This window comes from Suncus etruscus, chromosome X (genome assembly GCF_024139225.1).
Source record: "Suncus etruscus isolate mSunEtr1 chromosome X, mSunEtr1.pri.cur, whole genome shotgun sequence".
NCBI classification, from domain to species: domain Eukaryota; kingdom Metazoa; phylum Chordata; class Mammalia; order Eulipotyphla; family Soricidae; genus Suncus; species Suncus etruscus.
The window spans coordinates 103430926-103449222 of record NC_064868.1 but is presented as its reverse complement, the minus strand read 5'-3'; positions in this window follow the sequence as shown (position 1 = coordinate 103449222).

Sequence of the window (18297 nt, the reverse complement as noted above, 5' to 3'; positions counted from 1 at the left end):
AGAGAGAAAGAAAGAGACAGAGAAAGAAAGAAAGAAAGAAAGAAAGAAAGAAAGAAAGAAAGAAAGAAAGAAAGAAAGAAAGAAAGAAAGAAAGAAAGAAAGAAAGAAAGAAAGAAAGAAAGAAAGAAAGAAAGAAAGAAAGAAAGAAAGAAAGAAAGAAAGAAAGAAAGAGGGAGGGAGGGAGAAGGAAGGAAGGAAGGAAGGAAGGAAGGAAGGAAGGAAGGAAGGAAGGAAGGAAGGAAGGAAGGAAGGAAGGAAGGAAGGAAGGAAGGAAGGAAGGAAGGAAGGAAGGAAGGAAGGAAGGAAAAGAAAATACAGGATGCTTTGGAGAACTGGATTCTAATGTTTTTATTGACCTAGGTCAAGTCACATCTATTCTTTCATTTTGCTGGCCTTAAAATAGCTGAGCTGGGATAATTAATATTCCAGGTAATCTTACTAGTCTATGCCAATTATAAATTTTAGTTTAGTGATAAAATAGGCACAGCACAATTTAATCTTCATTTCCACAAAGCAGAGATGAACCATGCCAACTCTCCCAAAATTCATGTTTCTAGCTTATTTTGAAATATGCTTCATAGAAGAATTGGACAAATGTTCTTGCTCAGACTCATAAACAATCAACTTAATACTCCTTTCCAGAATATTTTTCTTTAAAATGTAAGTCCCATTTCTTTAAAATGGCAAGTCCCAAACAAGAAGAGAGAAAGTAACTTAGAATATACTGATCATCTATTATGTGCAAACATGGCATAATACAAATTGTCTCCTTAGTAAGTGATCACAATCCAACTAGATCTAGCTATATCTTGGTATTCTTACTCTCATTTTATGAACAAGAAAACTAAAATTTCCTGTTTTTAAGTGCTCCTTTTTTGTGTGAAACAAGGACTTGAACTGATGAAATGACTGAATTCAGTCATTCAGTTGGGCTTACTTAGTGACTAAACTACTTTCTCAATCAACACGTTGAAAGCAAACTTTCTTGCATTGTACTTGACTGACAATTTTTAAGAATTTTTACCTGACACTAGAGCCTGAATCTAAAGCCTGACCACCCTAAAAATTTTCATTTCTGCCTTATGGAAAGGTAGTTAACCACAGTGAGTCTCAATTTTCTTTTTTAAGCAAGTTCTGGGAAAGAACTTACCTCTTTGGTTGTTAGATAGAAAGTGTCACTAATATAATGTTAGGTCCACAATTCTTCAGATGAAATAATTATTCAATAAAATGCAAACTAAAGCAATCTTTGTGCTCATAAACAAAAGAGCAATAAAGAAAAGGTTATAAAGAGGTTCCAGGATTCACTGACTCAGGTAGTTTTGTCTATATATCAGACATAGTTTTAAACACCCATACACAAAAAAAAACTAAGAAAGAACAATTCACACAATGACATAAATTTTTTAGTTGGTTGTGCAAGAGCAATAGCAAGAAAGGCTTGTCATGTGACTCGACTAGACAAAAATTGTCCCTGGTTTCCTAAAACTCATTCTTCTTTTTTTTTGAATATTCGACAGCTATTTAAAAATATTTCTATTGAGATTCTGTGATCTACAATACTGTTAATAATTGTTTCTTAAACAGATAATTCCTATACCACCTATCCTTCCTAAGACTAGAGAGCAGCAAACAGAAGTACTGCTGGAAGTATACAGTGGACAAAAAATGTAGCTTCTTAAACTCTGGGTTGTTTAACTGAATTGTCTCTTGCAAAAATTGGCAAGAGGAAAAGGTTTATAAAAGTACAATGATCAAAAATTAATTCAAAATCAACTGCATCTTGAGTCCATGGTGTTACTGGCAATGCTTAAACATGATGCATTGCTTGGGAGAAACTATGTTGCTAGTGGAAAGTTTATGAAACCCTGGCATTAAGTCATGCTTCTTACTCCAAGACTTCAAACAAGCTCTAGCTCAACCATCTTTTTTCCATTAGCTTATGGCCCTCTTCTCATACATCTCCTCTCCTCCTTCATTTTTTATTCTACTCTTAATGATGTAATGATTCTTCTCTTTATTCCTGTCTCATCATCAGCAAAAGACATTTATAAAATATGTGCCTGACAGTGCATTGAGGGAATGAGGAGGAGTATCTAAACAAAGTGAAAGTCAATTAAAGAAACACGTGTTACATGGCCAAACAGATCTGAGAGGTCATACAATAAATACAATTATAATTTAATAATTTTATTGACATCAGAGCACAAAATTTGCTCATCTAGTTAAGGATAAGCAGTGGCAAATATAGAAAGAAGTTTCATGTCTCTGAAACTTAGTATGCAATGCATTAAAAGATGGATAAGTGATTGCAGATTATAAACTCAGAACCTAAATGGTGAACATATGGGTAATTACTTCTAGAATTCTTCTAATTTTTCTGCATATTTAAAAGTTGAGAAAAAAGAATAGGAGCAAAAGGTACAATTTGTTTTAGCTTCACATGTTTGAAAACAAAATAACTATGTTTATATAGAGAAGCATATATAAAATAAGGCAATTAATTAGTGACTGACCCTGTTCATATATGCTTCTCTTAAAAATGGCGAATCTCAAACTCCCCCTGAGGGAGGCCCTAATGATGACCTTGGAACCAATTTGCTCCAGGATATGTTCATAAGACACCCTGATGATGAGGAAACAGCAACAACTTGCTCTAAGGACAATTTCCCTGCCTCGCCACCTTACAGTGAGATGAAATCAGAAGATGCTCTGTGACACCTTGGCATCGACATAGGATCTGTTCAAAAACCAAGATCTCTAATTACAGAAGGCCTGAATGTGACAACTGCAACTGAGTAAAACTTTTCCTGGGACCATGAAGAAAGACCTTGGAGTTGGACAATCAGTATGCCTGGAGCCTGTAGTTGGTCTTATGACAGTATGCTTCATGGGTAGAGAGATCCTGTTTTTTTAGGCCAAGGGTATTTTCCTTTGGAATTTCCCCCAATGTTTACTCTGTCTATACAAAAAAAAACCTGCCACACATGACCCCCCCTTGTATTTTATTTTATTTTATTTATATCCTCTAGATAGGGCTCCCACCTCTTTCATAGAACCTTGGGGAAAGAATCACTTTGCTTTATCTCATATTTCTACATCTTTCTACAAATTGAGAAAAAGAAAAAAATATGTGGATGGAGCCCAGGGGCCAAGTGGTCTCAGGTGCTTTGGGTGGGGAAAAATGGTCAGAACTAAATACCCAGGTCAAAGTCAATGACAATAGATTCAAGAGGCCCAAACTATACCAAGCTAAACACAAAATGAACCTTGGTAGACTAGGTGGCTAAGGGCGGAGGTATGGGATGCATACTGGGAACACTGGTGGAGGGAGGTCAACACTGGTGGTAGGAAAGTTCCTAATTCATTGTCCCTATATGCCTGAAATACAAATTCAAAAGACTTGTAATTCACAATGGACTCAATAAAAAATAAAATAAAAATGGTGAATCTGAGTGAATGGTATGAGAACCTTCATATAAACCTCACAACTTTTCTATGTTTAAAATTATTCATAAAAAGTTATAATGTTGGGGCCAGAGCAGTGGTACAAGCATTAAGGCATCTGCCTTGTGTGCACAAGCCTAGGATGGACTGTGGTTTGATTCCCTGGCGTCCCTTATGGTCCCGCAAGCCAGAAGCGATTTCTGAGCACATAGCCAGGAATAACCCGAGTGTCTCCTGGTGTGGCCCAAAAAACAACCACAAAGTTATAATGTTTCTTGAACAATGCCCATTTTCACCTAGTGTTATATTTGCCATATTTAATAAGATATTAGGCAGTAGTAGAGAAATAATGGAAACAATGGGGCATTGTAATGAGCTCATAGAAATACCTTGGGTACATAGAATGGTCTTCACGGCCAGATCTGGTAACCTGGGCCCTGGGGGCTGGTGTGGGGTGGAGGAAAACTCCTCCCCCTATGCATTCACAAACTGCAGAGGCCGAGAGCTGGGCTCAGAGACCCCACATGCCAGAAGTTCTTTCTGTCTTGCACTGGTATGTGGTGGGCACTGGGTTGGACAGCTAGCCAAAGACCCCCCCGGACTGCCAATTAGTCCGGGGGGCCAAATTCCCCCACGCCAGAATGGTCTTCACAGCCAGATCTGGTAACCTGGGCCCTGGGGCCTGGGATGGGGTGAAGGAAAACTCCTCCCTCTATGCATTCACAAACTGCAGAGGCGAGAGCTGGGCTCAGAGACCCCACATACCAGGACAGCTAGTCAAAGGAAAATTCCCTTATCCATAGCAGACCCCCTGCAGCAGTGTCTTTTCTTACTGATAACCATTTTCAAATATCCTTTTTAACATCGTCCAAAAATACTCTAATTCTTGACTATTTATAGGAAAGGAAATGGAATACCCTATATATGGAGGATAGTACTCAAATATATCTCTGAAATCAATGTCTATGTGGATGTTACTTTCTATACAGTTCTCCTCTCTGACTGCCAGGCCGTAACCTTAAACTATTCATCTATACAATGTATATAGCCCCTCTTATACATTGCCCTTTCACACCCTTTCACACCCTTCTACTCCCCCATATCCCAACCCGGATTTGTTATCTCCCCCTTATTTAACCCTCTTTTCCCTCAGTTCTTAACTTGTTAGGCACCAAGACCGGCCTCCTTCCCCAACAAACCACCATCCAGCTCCTCAATGAAAGACACCCTCTCGATCACATCTCATGTCTCAGCAAGAAACCACAACCAACACACCTGCTGACTCAAGCTTGTGACCACTCTCACCCCCATCAAATCGTGGACTGATACATGATACTGGCATCATCTCAAACAAAACTCCCAGCTCAAGGACATTACAGGACTCTGAAATGCCGCAAATCATATCTTAAACTCTAGACCAAAGTCTGTGATACGAAAAAGTGCCTTGGCTTTCACTCCCCACAAGAATATCTCAGAAGACCTTATTGGGAGGCCTGTATTGCCTACTTTTGGTGCTACTTGGTACAAAAACCATGAAAACGTCTTGACTGGGATAAAAGCTCAGACCACACCACAGACACTGTATGTGTAGCCTGTCATTCTTACCCGGAATAGCACCAGCAATACAAAAGGACACCATACGTTTTTGTATAGGCACAGTAAATAAGGGGAAATCATGGACTCAGACACAAGATCTTATCTTCTAAGGATAAGAACTCACACTTTTTACACAAGGGTGCCTCCCATCCTGGACATATGTCATGTGGATACAACTCAGTCTCCACGAGATTGGACACTGTTAGTTCATTCTCTAATCCCAGATCCCAGATGTAGAACTAAAACAACTCCCTGTAACAACACCAGGAACTAAGCTCCGTTGGGAGATATACTTGTTCTAGTGTTAATATGACAACGAGGACAGCGAGGAAATGACAACTTGACCTAAGACCAGGAGGCCCTATCACATCACCTAACACTAAGTGGAAATCAGAAGATGTATTGTCCTTTGAATTATAAAAAATAAGAGCACTAACTACAGAGAACTGACTTTGACAACCATGACTGGGCAGAACTTACCTTGAGACCATTAAGGAAAACCCTACCCTAGGCTATAGCTCAGGTCTCTTACAAAAATCAAGATTTCTTAGTACAGAGGCCCAATTCTGACAACAGAGACTGAGCAGAACCTTTGAAACCATAATTTCCTAGACTTTGGCTTAGGGAACTAGCAAAAACATGGAGCACATGATACAGAAAACTGAACACACCAAACAATGTTGGAACAGAATCTCTAGAACCTTAAAGACTCTATCCTAGGCCTTGTACTAGAACCTGCACAAATACCAAGATTGCTTGCTACAGGGGCCTGATTTTCTCATCCACAACCAAGAGGAAAGTTTCCTGACACCACAAAAAAACACCCTGGAATATGGCAATGAGAAGGTGTGGAGCCAGTGGTGTTCCCATGACAATATGCTTCAAGAGTGGAGAAACCCTGAAACTCTTAGGCCACGGAAATTTCCTTCCTTCTCCAATACTTACTGTGCCTATACAAAAAAAAGTGGGGTAACACCAAACCCTGCCACTCCAGCATTCCTTTTTCTGGTTTTATTTTGTTCTTAGTCTGTTTTTGATATAATTTTCCTTCTCTTTTTTCCTTCCACTTTTTCCTTTTCTTTTTTTTCTTCACTCTTGTGGATATTATTCGGTGATTTTTTTCATTTCTTTTCTTTCTTTTATTTTTAGTAGTTGATACCAAATTTTTCTTCTCTTTTCCTTAACCTTTTTATCTCCAACAGAATAGCATAACTTGAATCATTCAGCCTCATAAATTGAGGGGGGGAAAGGATGATACCAGGACCAGTCATATGAACATGTAGTATAAATAAAAAATGACCAGACTGGAACACCAAACAGAATAGAAACCCAACCTACAACAAGCTGTAAAGTGGAGACCAGTTACACTAGTATTCTGGGAGTGGGTAAAGGAGGGAGATATGAGAGACAGACTAGGATCAGGAGTAGAGGGAGGACAACATTGGTGGTGGGAATGCCCTTCATTCATTGTCACTATGTACCATAAATAATTCTGTGTAATGAACTTCAGTCACAATAAAAATTAAAAAAAAAAAGAAATACCTTGGGTACCTACCATATATATGCCAGTATGCTAGGCATTGGGGTGGAGGATGTTCCAAAAGGTTAAAAATATATTCCCAGCCCTGAGAGGCTCACAAGTAATGGATTGCCAAAACAGAATATGAAAGGGCAATTGGCTGGAACAGAGAAGTTCTGGAAGAGAAAGGTCTGAAAATTGGACAGGTTGGTTGAGGCCAGACTGCAGAAAACACTGAATGCCAGAATAAAGCCTTTGGGCTTCATCCTATGGATAATGGGAAGTCATTCACAGCATCTGAGTCAGGGAAATAACAGGTTCTAAAACAGATTGGTTAGACAGCACAATTTGTTTGGGCAGAGGTACCTTCATCATCCAATTGTTTTCAATACAATATACTTCTGGTCTTTGTTTTCAATATTCTGGGGGCTGCCTATGTGGGAACACCTCCTGCCATCTCTTTGGCCTCTTATTTTCCTGTCCTTAATCTTGTGGACTCACGCAAGCAATTAGTAAGTTGCAGATGGTTTTGGGACTAAGCTGCTTTCAAAGATCAGTGTCCTTCATGATAAACAAATCCCAGTAAATACTGAGATTGTTGTATTAATATAGAAGATAATGTTCTAGAGTTGGGGTGAGACCTTTTTCAGCATGGCACCTGTAGCCCCTAGGCCGGCAGTCTGAAGCTGCAGAATAATGGCAGAGAGATTCACAAATAGTCAGTTGAAGTTTCAGGAGTTAACCAGCTTTATTATATGGCCCTAACCGCCATATGCATTTCTCCACATGGCTTCTATGCTAAGCCATTTTAAGCAGCCTCCTTCAGCTGCACCCCCATCCATTCTTACTGTGTCTGCCCTCAGCTCACTCCTCTTCCCCTTCCCCAGTCAGCCTCTTTTATTCTTCTATTCCAAACCTCAGTCCCTCCCAGGTATGGGGGGTCTGACCATCCAGGTAATATTTGATTATGGGATTGGGGGAGGGGTAACATGGGGTCATTTATCTAAGTTGAAAAGAATAGATATTCAGCTAAGCACCATGTGAAAGAGTACAGGTAAAATATGTCCAGTACATCATAAGAAATAAATACTATTTATCTATTACAGAACTGAAGGAAAAACAACTGAAAGTGGCACTGCTGAACAGTATCAAGTGACTGGGGTAAACACCTTTTATAGACTGACAATTTAAGATATGGGATTCTGTCTCCACATTTCCCCTAGAAAGCCCCTCTAACATTACTCCAGTGATTTTACCTTACCTTGATGTGTGGGGAACCTGCACAGCATTGCTTAGGGAGACTGAGTGGGGTTCCCTGTGGCACAGTCAACCAGATAGATGGAAGAAGTCAGTGCTCAGGCTTGGTAAGGCATTGCTGCTGGAGTTCAAAGTGCTGGAATAACATCTGGAGTATCTTTATAGGCAGCAATAGACTCTAGCCCGTTGTGCTATGTCTCTGGCTCCACCACCCTCTATGTAAAACCTAAGCTGGCTTCCCTATACTGTCTCCAAAATAACAACAAAGCTTCTGAGAAAGCAGAGCTCTTTGACAAAACAGCTATAGGATATCTTTCCATATTTTCAACCTGTTCTTCCTCCCACACTCCCCAATGTTCACACACAGTATTTTCTTGTGCACTGAATATAGACAGTCAGTCAGAGGACTGTCTTGGACATGTGAGTAGTTCCCTCTGCCTGCAATTCTTGCCCACCAACTCTTTATGCACCTCAACTTTTGGTAGTGTCACTCACCCTTTATGATTCAGAGTAGAAAGAGTCTGGTCTTTAAGTTGCCTGCTACCATTAGTGATTCTCTTCTACCATGTTTCCAGGGCACCTTTCATTGAGCACCATTCCCATCATAGAGCAAGACTGGCTTCAGTATCTCTCTCATTCCTGCATCTCAATTAACTGTGAGCTTCTTAAGGGAAGGCAAATGTACCCCTGCGAATGTATCACTATATTCTCAAAGCCTGCATTAGATCTGGTCCTACATGGACACTCAAGTCACCGCTGACTAAATGCGCTTAACATCAAGTGTCCCCCTGAATCAAATTCAATATCCCGTGAAAGGTGAAAATTAGAATATTATGTGACCAAAGTAATCCTAGTGAAGTGCATTTGAGGATCTGCCTGAAGCAGATATGGCAAGGGAACATACCGTGGGCACTTACTGTTGGACAGTTTCGACCCTAGGAAGCTCTTACTGGCAGTCCTCACTGGCTAAGTAGAAGAGCAGCTGAAGCAGATGAGTAAGAGGCCCTTACTGGGGACTTCCCCGTGGCTATGTGAGGTAGTGTTGTTGATATAACCTGCTCAGCAGCATTTCCACCACTTGAATTACTTCCAAACTTTCATTTGTGCTCAGCCTACAGATGCACTTGAAGCAGCCATGTTCATGGGCAGTCATAGAAAGGTTTCTACTTCTTATTCTAAGCTAGCATTATTATATCAAAAATATTTGGTGGATAAGCGCCAACAACAACAAAAAGGAGGGAGGGCAGAGCTAACAAAAACTGTCTTTTGCAGGGACCAAGAGACAGTATAGCAGGAATATGCTTGCCTTGCACACAATTGACCCCAGTTCGAATTGCCAGCACTGTACACGTGCAATGACAGGACTAAGCCCCGAGCACAGAGCCACGAGTAAACAGTGAACATGCCAAGTGTGGTTCAAATCCTAGCCCTATCAAAAAATCCTTTTTCTCTCTTTTAGATTGTTAACATACATACATATATATATATATATATATATACTATATATATATATATATATATATATATATATATATATATATAGTTCAATACCCCTCATATCCTACATTGTTTTAGAAAGGTCCCAAAAAAAGAAAAGAAAAGAAAAAGAACTGAGGTAACCCTTTACATCTTATAAGCAAGAAATAGAAAGCAATACTGAGGTATGGAATATCAATCTTTAGAAATATGATCACTTCTGGAAAGTAAACATTTGGGTTGTTTTAATACATTAAAAAGCAATTAGCCCTCTCTGAAGGCTAAACTGAGGTGTATGCAGATTTTCTTAAATCTGTTTTGATCTTCAAAAATGTCAAACTGGTAAACATTTTGCTCTTTTTATACATATAAATCTAAGAGCCAAGCCAAGCTTGAGGAAGATTTAAGGGACATAAATTTTGTCTGAGGCGTCTGCCAAATCTTCGCAGCAGAGATAGAAATTCTGGGAAAGCTGACATAGTCATAACTTTCACAATATCACCAGCGGGTTTGTACAGGGCCGGACACCTGGAAAGTCACGGCTCCTCTCCAACTCTTTGTAAAGAAATAATTTGCTTGACAATGATTTGGTAGTTTATTTCAGACTACATATCCTAGAGACTCAATTTTTACCTCATTAAATGTCTCACTCCTACTTTTTCTTTCTCTCTCTTCTTCCCACTGTTTTTGTCAAACCTCCCCAATCTGGGATTCAAAGAGTTAAAGATATATTTTTAAATTTGTTTTTGTTTGATTTGGGCCACACCCAACAATGCCCATGGATTATTCCTGGCTCTGCACTCAGGAATTATTGCTGGAGGTATTCAGGAACCATATAGTATACCAAGGACCAAATAGAGGTCAAGATCGAGGTCAGAATCGAATCCACATTGCAAGTCAAGCACCCCATCTGCTACACTGTCACTCTGGCCCAAAGGGCAATAATTGTAAGCATATACTGCAGTTGCTTAAACAGATTCTATTGCATGTCCCCATAGTAATTCACAAAAGAACTGAACTGCTAGGGCCGGAGAAATAGCATGGAGGTAAGACATGCAGAAGGACAGTGGTTCAAATCCCGACATCCCATGTGGCCCCCTGAGCCTGCCAGGAGCGATTTCTGAGTGTAGAGCCAGGGGTAACCCCTGAGCGCCACCGCGTGTGACCCCAAAACAAACAAACAAACAAACAAACAAACAAAAAAAGAACTGAACTGCTACTGTAATTTCTTATGTTCACCCTATTTGGATTTGACCAAGAAACAGGATTACAGATTATAATTTAAATTATAAGTAATTTAAAGCAACAAATCAGAAAATGGGACTGGAGGGGCTGAAGTGACAGCACAGTGCTAGGGCATTTGCCTTGGATGCAGCCAACCAGGACAGACTCGGGTTGGATCCCCCGAGCCTGCCAGGAGTGATGTGTGAGTCCGTGCCAGGAGTAATCCCTGAGCGCTGCCAAATGTGGCCCAAAATCAAAAGCCAAAAAAAAAAGAAGAAAAGAAAAGAAAAGAAAGAAAGAAATTGGGACTGGAATGTGCAAGAAGTCTAGGTAGGACCTGGGTTCAATCTACAGCATCAGATAGGGTCCTACAAACACCACCAGATGTGAGTCCTCAGCACAGAGCAGGAGTTAGCCCTGAGAACTACCAATGTGGCCAGAATACTAAAAAAATAAACATTTTAAAGTGACAAATCCTTATGAAGTAATGTCATTTTATTCAAATGATGCTTGTTTAGGATCAATGTCCTTTAAAGAGCATCTACTGATGCACAGTGAGTATTATTTGCAAGGAAAATGAAAGAGAGACCAGGCTGCAGGATCTTGAGTGAGTGATAACATGAAAACTGACACTTTTTTGGTAGAGAAAATCAGATATACCTTATCTGATTCATCTGATTACATGTCATATGGTAATCCACTACACATGTCTCAGATCACTTAACAATGCAAAAATATAGTACATGCATGGGGCTGCATTCTGTAAATAGGATTAACAGTTGAATTCAACCAAGGTCTTCCCAGGGGAGAGATTGCTGAAAAATACATCTACATGACATTTTAAAAAATAAATTAACCAGTGACATTGGCTCCTGGGGAATACACTGTTTCTTGTACATTCAATTCGATCATAGTTTTCCTGAGCTCTCAGCTGACATTCCCATCCCCAAAGACCTAAAATTTCAAAACAGAGAGAAAAACAGAACAATTGAAGCTATTCTGTCGCTCCTACATGAAGTATGATGCACATAGCAAGATTTTATACATTAGCACAATGTGAACCGTGACATGGTGAGATCATGTCAGTCTGGACTGGATTGTCCTCATTAAAGCTGTGGTCACATATAATTAGCCCAAGTGAATGAACAAAGTCTGTATGAAGACTGACAAAGACTGGCAGGGTCTGCAGAAAAATGAAGAGAGCTATTGTATAGGAATGATTTTCCCTTTAAAACATTAGTAGGATTATTTTATACCCAGTTTTTATTTCAGTGAAATTATATGAAAATGGAGAGAAAGAAAATGCTTCTCCAGAGAGACCAGGGGCCTCTCCAGAGGAAAGAGCCCCATGAAATAAAAGGAATTACCTGCGGTGTGGACAGTTCCAGGGTAGGATGCCCCACTTCTTAAAATTAATTTTCCTCACCTAAAAGAAAATGAGGTAACTACTTTATATCAGTATTTTTCTTTTTTTTTTTTTTTTTTTTGGTTTTTGGGCCACACCCGGTAACGCTCAGGGGTTACTCCTGGCTATGTGCTCAGAAGTCGCTCCTGGCTTGGGGGACCATATGGGACACCGGGGGATCGAACCGCGGTCCGTCCAAGGCTAGCGCAGGCAAGGCAGGCACCTTACCTCTTGCGCCACCGCCCGGCCCCTCAGTATTTTTCAATGGGCGATGCTCAGAGGTTACTCGTGGCTCTGCACTCAGGAACCACTACTGGCGGGTTCAGGGGCCATCTAGGATGCTAGGGATAGAACCCAAATTGGCCACGTACAAGGCAAATACCCTCCCCACTCCCAGCCCACCCCAATATCAGTGATATTTTTGCTCTGAGGATGGAACCCAGATTTGCCACATACAAGGCAAATCCCTCCTCACTTCCACCCACCAAAATATCAGTGATATTTTTGCTCTGAGGATGAAATGAAGGAATACTGATGGACTGTCTGGCATACAACAGTTAACCCCTACCATCCATTGACAGCTACAGTTGGCTGGCATTAAATATTTAATAAGTGCCAGGAATTGGCCTAATACTCTAATTCATAAAAGCTCATTGTAAGAAGAAAAATTATGTGTGGGAAAAGAATGGAGAGCTTATTTTCAAGTTTTATAAGTTGTTCTAAGAGACATAGGTTTTATCTTGAGGACAATGGTTAGGTAGCATTTAAACTATTTTATAGACAACTAAATAGCTTCAGAAATAAAATTATAATACTAATTCTATTATCATTGGTGGGGAACAGGATGGAGGGGATGAAAACTTCAGGCAAAAGCAACCTCTGCAAGAAATTATGTGTATATTGTAGAGGCAGGTAGGTGGGTATATGCTTTGCCTCACACAAAGGCAATATTAATAGTGGTGATCATGGGGAAATTATCTTTGAAAATCTTTTAAAAACAACAAATATATCTTAATAGATTAGAAAATTTAAATATGCAAAATGTTAAAATAGAATGCATATGCCTTCTTACAATGTATACAAACTTCGTTTCATTAATAACTGTGCTTACTTAATAACTATTTTTGGTTTTGGGGCCCCACCCAGTGGTATTCAGTCAGGGCTTACTCCTCATACAGTGCCTGAGCCCAAACCTGCATTGGCCCCAGGCAAGGTATGAACCTTGCCTGATGTATTATCTTTCCAGTCCTACAGAATATTTTATATGCATGCAGCAGATGTGCTTATATCATAAAAACTTAATGCATTATTAAATATTTGTTGGCAACATCAACTTACATTGTTATCTAGTAATCCACTCTAAAGATATACCATATATTTTTTGTTTTGGTTTTTGGGCCACACCCAGTGATGCTCAGGCATTACTCCTGGCTATGCGCCCTGAAATCGCTCCTGATTGGGGATCATATCCAGGGATTGAACTGTCCTAGGCAGGCAAATGCAAGACATACGCCCTACTGCTGCACCACCACTCTGGCCCCAATATACCATAATTTAATTCAAACCTCTAATATTAGACATTAAAAACTGTTATATTCAGGCCTGGGGTTTGCTGGAGAGATAGAACAGGTAGAAAGTTTTCCTTACTCGCAGCAGCCCCTGATTCAAGCCTTGCCATCCCATATGGTCTCCTGAGCACACTCAGATTCCTAAGTGCAAAGCCAAAAGTAATTCCTGAGCACCACTGAATGTGGCACCAAATTATAATAATAAAATTAAACTAAAAATAGGCTTCCCTCCTTCCCTGCTTTCCTTACTTCACTATTCCTCTTTTTACCTCCCTTCCTTCCTTTCTTCTTTTACGTTTTTTTTACTGTCACTGTTGTTACTATATACAATTCTGGAATAGACATCACTGGGAGCTAAATTTTTGGAAATCTATTTAAGATTTTTAAATATACATGGACAGTTTTCCTTCAGAAAGCCCTCATCAAAGTAGAGTTCCAAGAAGAGTGTCCATAAATAGGGAACAAGTTTGAGTGAGATTTCAAGGATGAAAGTAACTGGGCTTGGTGGATAGAAAGAATGACTCATTGTTAAAGACTTGGGACAAAAGCCATGTGAACTCTATCACAAGGATGAAAGCAATAGGAAGGCCTAAGATACTCTCAGGCCACATCAAGTTTAAGAAAAAATAAAGATCCAGTAACCAAAAGAGAATGGGAAACCTCAGAAGAAAATTCCCTCTTTAGTTATGCAGCGACCTCAGTTACTGCTTCATTTGGCCAAAGGAACACAGGAAGGCCAGTTGATCTTTTGGAAGCATTTGGTATTGTGTGAGTACAGAGATCTGCTGATTCTTTTTTCCCCTGATCCAATACTCATGTATTAAGCTTCTACCATATACCAAATTGCTCTGAATGCTATGGATATATATGTAGATAAATAAACCCCAGTGCCTACCCTCAAAAGACACACGGTCTAGATGGGGGAACAATCCTAGTCAACTGTGATACCGACAGAGTCCTATGGATGAAACATGCACAGAATTGCTCACTGAGTGCAAGCATGTACACAAGGGGAGAAGGAAAGGCTGCAAAGAGGTACTGATAATCTGAGAAGAGTCAGAATGGAGGGACATAGTAAAGCAACAAGTATTTTGGTATAATTCAAACCTATTTGTAACAACAGTATTCTGCATACTTGTACAAGTGCCTATTTAGACAATAATATACTCATCTTAGGACAGAAAGAATACAAGTGGTACACAGACTTCTAGAGCGATTCTGATGATACTGCTGGAATAACAATATTCACATCTAGCAAGTCCAACTAATTCTATCTTTTAAATACCTCAAATTTAATACTGACTCTCATTTATTGTTCTCTGGAGTCCTCATCTTCTCCCTGCTAAACAGATAAGCAACCTCCTAATAGCTCATGAGCCACTCCAGCGTATACTAAAGCAAAAGACAAATAGCAGTTTTCTGCTTCCAGAAGAGTTTAACGGTTTTTTTTATTACCTACAAGCAGTATTTTCCCATTTCAGTTATGTATTATTTAGTTATTTTTATCATATTCAAGCATGGATACTATTATTTGCTTAATATAACTTTAAATCAACTTAAAACTGCTTCCCTTTCTATTTTTTTACCAAAGCATATCTTAAATAAAGTTAAGATTACTTGTGTAATTCAGTGAAATCCTTTAGAAGACATATTTGGAGATATCTATCTGTATATATATAAATATAATACATAAATATATTTATAGAATATAGATATAATATTTCTTAACATTTTGTGAGAATGCAGCGTAACCAGTGTCAGAAACACTGGTCTATGAAAACATGTTCAAACTTCTTAGGATTGCAACCAAGTTTCTTTACAAAGTCCTAGACTTTCTAACACTTCTGCATTGCTCACACCTTCCTTTTTTCCTTTTTTTAAAAAAAAAAGAAATTACTTTTATTTATCTATTTATATTTTGAGGCCACACCCAGAGGTTATTCTGGGCTCTCTCCTCCAGGCTCTGCAATCAGGATTCATTCCTAGAGGTACTTGGGGGACCATATTGGATGCTGGGAATAGAACCCAGGTCAATCATATGCAAGGAGAAAACCTTACCTGCTGAACCATCACTGCAATCCCACACCTTCCTTTTCTTAAATAGTCTGCATCCACCCAGCCATACTGAACTCAATACTGAATGGGCATGCCTTGCTTTTGTTATTTTACAACCTGTCTCATACTGACTCTTCCTTTTATCTGGAATGTCTCCCCTTGTCTCTACCTAGAAAACGCACTATCCTTCAGATACATGTATATGTCACCTTCGCACAAAATCCTTCCTAAACCCCACATATAGTCAGTTCCACCTTGCTTTAGCCTCCATAGCACTGCATACCTATGATACTATACACTATATATCCTGGAATTATGGAACTCTTATCTCCCCAACTAGACCCATACAGTGCTCACATATTTACTTTGTTTCAACCCCAACATTTTAGGTACGCAAAGGTCAAGAAAGAGATTTAATGTCCCAGCATGTCATTTAAAAGCCAAAATAAAATAAAATCCAATGTAATGGCCAGGGCCAACTAGTCTAGAGGTATGACATATTTCGTAAAGAAACAGCTAATTCAGAAATAGCTATACCCACTATAGTTTTGGCAGACACAATTAGCAATGTCTGCAATAGCAGTTAAGCTAAATTGGTCTTGGCAGCTACTTTACTGCAGACACATACTGACACAGAAACTAAAAGTGAATTATTTGGGCTTCTGCCAGAATGATCAACCAAACCTCACAATACTTTCTCCTTACCACAGATGAAGAAGCAAGAACAAAAGTGAATAGTGGATCCAGAAAACCATATTGGGCAGTTCATGGACTTTAGAGTCAGAAATTTACACCTTTTTGGGGCCGGATCAGTAGGGCAGTGGTAGGGTATCTGCCTTGCAAGCAGCTACCTAGGATAGACCACAGTTAGATCCCCTAGCGTCCCAAGCCAGGAGCAATTTCTGAGCACAGAGCCAGGAGTAACCCCTGAGCATCACCGGTGTGGCCCAAAAAGAAAAAAAGAGGGACCGGATGGGTAACTTAAGCAATAAGATGTCTGCCTGTGCACTCTAGTCTAGGACAGACCTCGATTCGATCCTCTCCCCTGCCCCGTGACCCATATCATCCCCCAAGCCAGGAGCGCATAGCTAGGAGTAAATCCTGAGCTGAGTCACCGGATGTGGCCGAAAAAAAAAAAAAGAAAAAATTTACACCCCCAAGAAGCCAACTCACTTATCAAAATCTATACAAATTTGGGTATGTTGTGTAACCTTCCTTAGATTTAGTTTCCTTTTCTAAAAGTAGGCATAAAACTCGGGTGGTTTTTTTGTTTGCTTGTTTGTTTGTTTGGTCTGTTATGTTTTGAGTCACATCCAGTAGTGGTCAAGGTTTACTCCTGGCTTGTACTTAGGGATCACTCCTGGTGGGGCTTAGAAACCATATGGGATGCCAGGGATCAAACCTAGGTCTGCATGTATGCAGCAAATGTCCTACCTGTTGTATAAAAGAATAGATAAGACTATTATTACTATTGTAGAGTTTAATGCATATCATACTTAATCTTTTAAAATATTTTATTTAAAGAATTGTGATTAAAGAACCATAATTCAGTTACTGGGAATTAAATTTTTAGGCATTTAATGTTTCAACACCAATCCCACCACCAGTGTCAATTCCCTTCACCAGTGTTCTTGTACTCCATCAACCCCAATCCCCACTGCCCCAACCCAACCCCAATCCCTGGCTCCCCTACCACCTACCTTCCACCTTGACAGGCACATTACAAAGTTCAGTGGTTGTACTTAGATCTCATGTTTTCAGTGTGGTTGAGTCTGTGTTCTGGATATAGGTCAATACCACTCTCCCACATCATCCACCTCACCTATACAACCAAAGTCCTGATGCCTTATTATAGTGCCTGGCATAATCCAGAGTCTCAATAAATATCACGCATTATTATCACTCAATGAAATTGCTAGAATTCACATATTATGATCCAAAAGGTTGAAATATGTACTCCTTAGGCAGATCAATTTATATAATTAGGCTTTAAAATCAGCAATTATATGCTGTAGTTATAGAGTGAGACTAAGGATAATGACAAAACAGCTTACAAAATGCTTGCATTTGAATTAGACACACTTGAAACATACCACACTTCTCTGTGTTCTCCAAGAATTGATCTCAAATCGGGTTCCCCTAGGATAAAAAAACAAAAATCACCCAATCTTAACTTCTTTGTATTTAATTTTATTTGACACAGAATAATACACAGATTACATGGATGCTTCAAAGTGTCTTGTTATTAGGATTCCCAAACTTTTCAAAGCTCTTTCCCTAACTATCTCTTCTAACACCCTTTACTCCATGTCGGGCAAAATTGTTTGTCACACAAGAAATCCCTCTTCTATCTACCCTTCTTAAATTCCAACTCGAGTAACAGGAAGCATTGTTCTCCCTCTTCCTTGTCCATTTAAAAATACCCATTAGCTCTCTGGAACCCAAATTAAAATTCACCTCCTTCACAGAAGTCTACCAGGATTGGTCTGGAAGAAAAGTGTTTGCATTACCAGGTTAAGCTTAACCTTCCATAGACCAACTCATTCACCATCTGTCTCCCCTTCCAGTAATCTCAAAGGCACTTTTTGTGTGCGTTTGGGGGAAAAAATGGTTAACACGATGAGTTTCGCACAAGCTACTTTATTCTCTAGATGTCACTCAGCATCTATGCTATCAGTCTTGTAAAAATGTTCGTAAAATTCGGCCTGACCTACCATTGACTCACTTCTTCGCGCCCAAACCCTGAATTG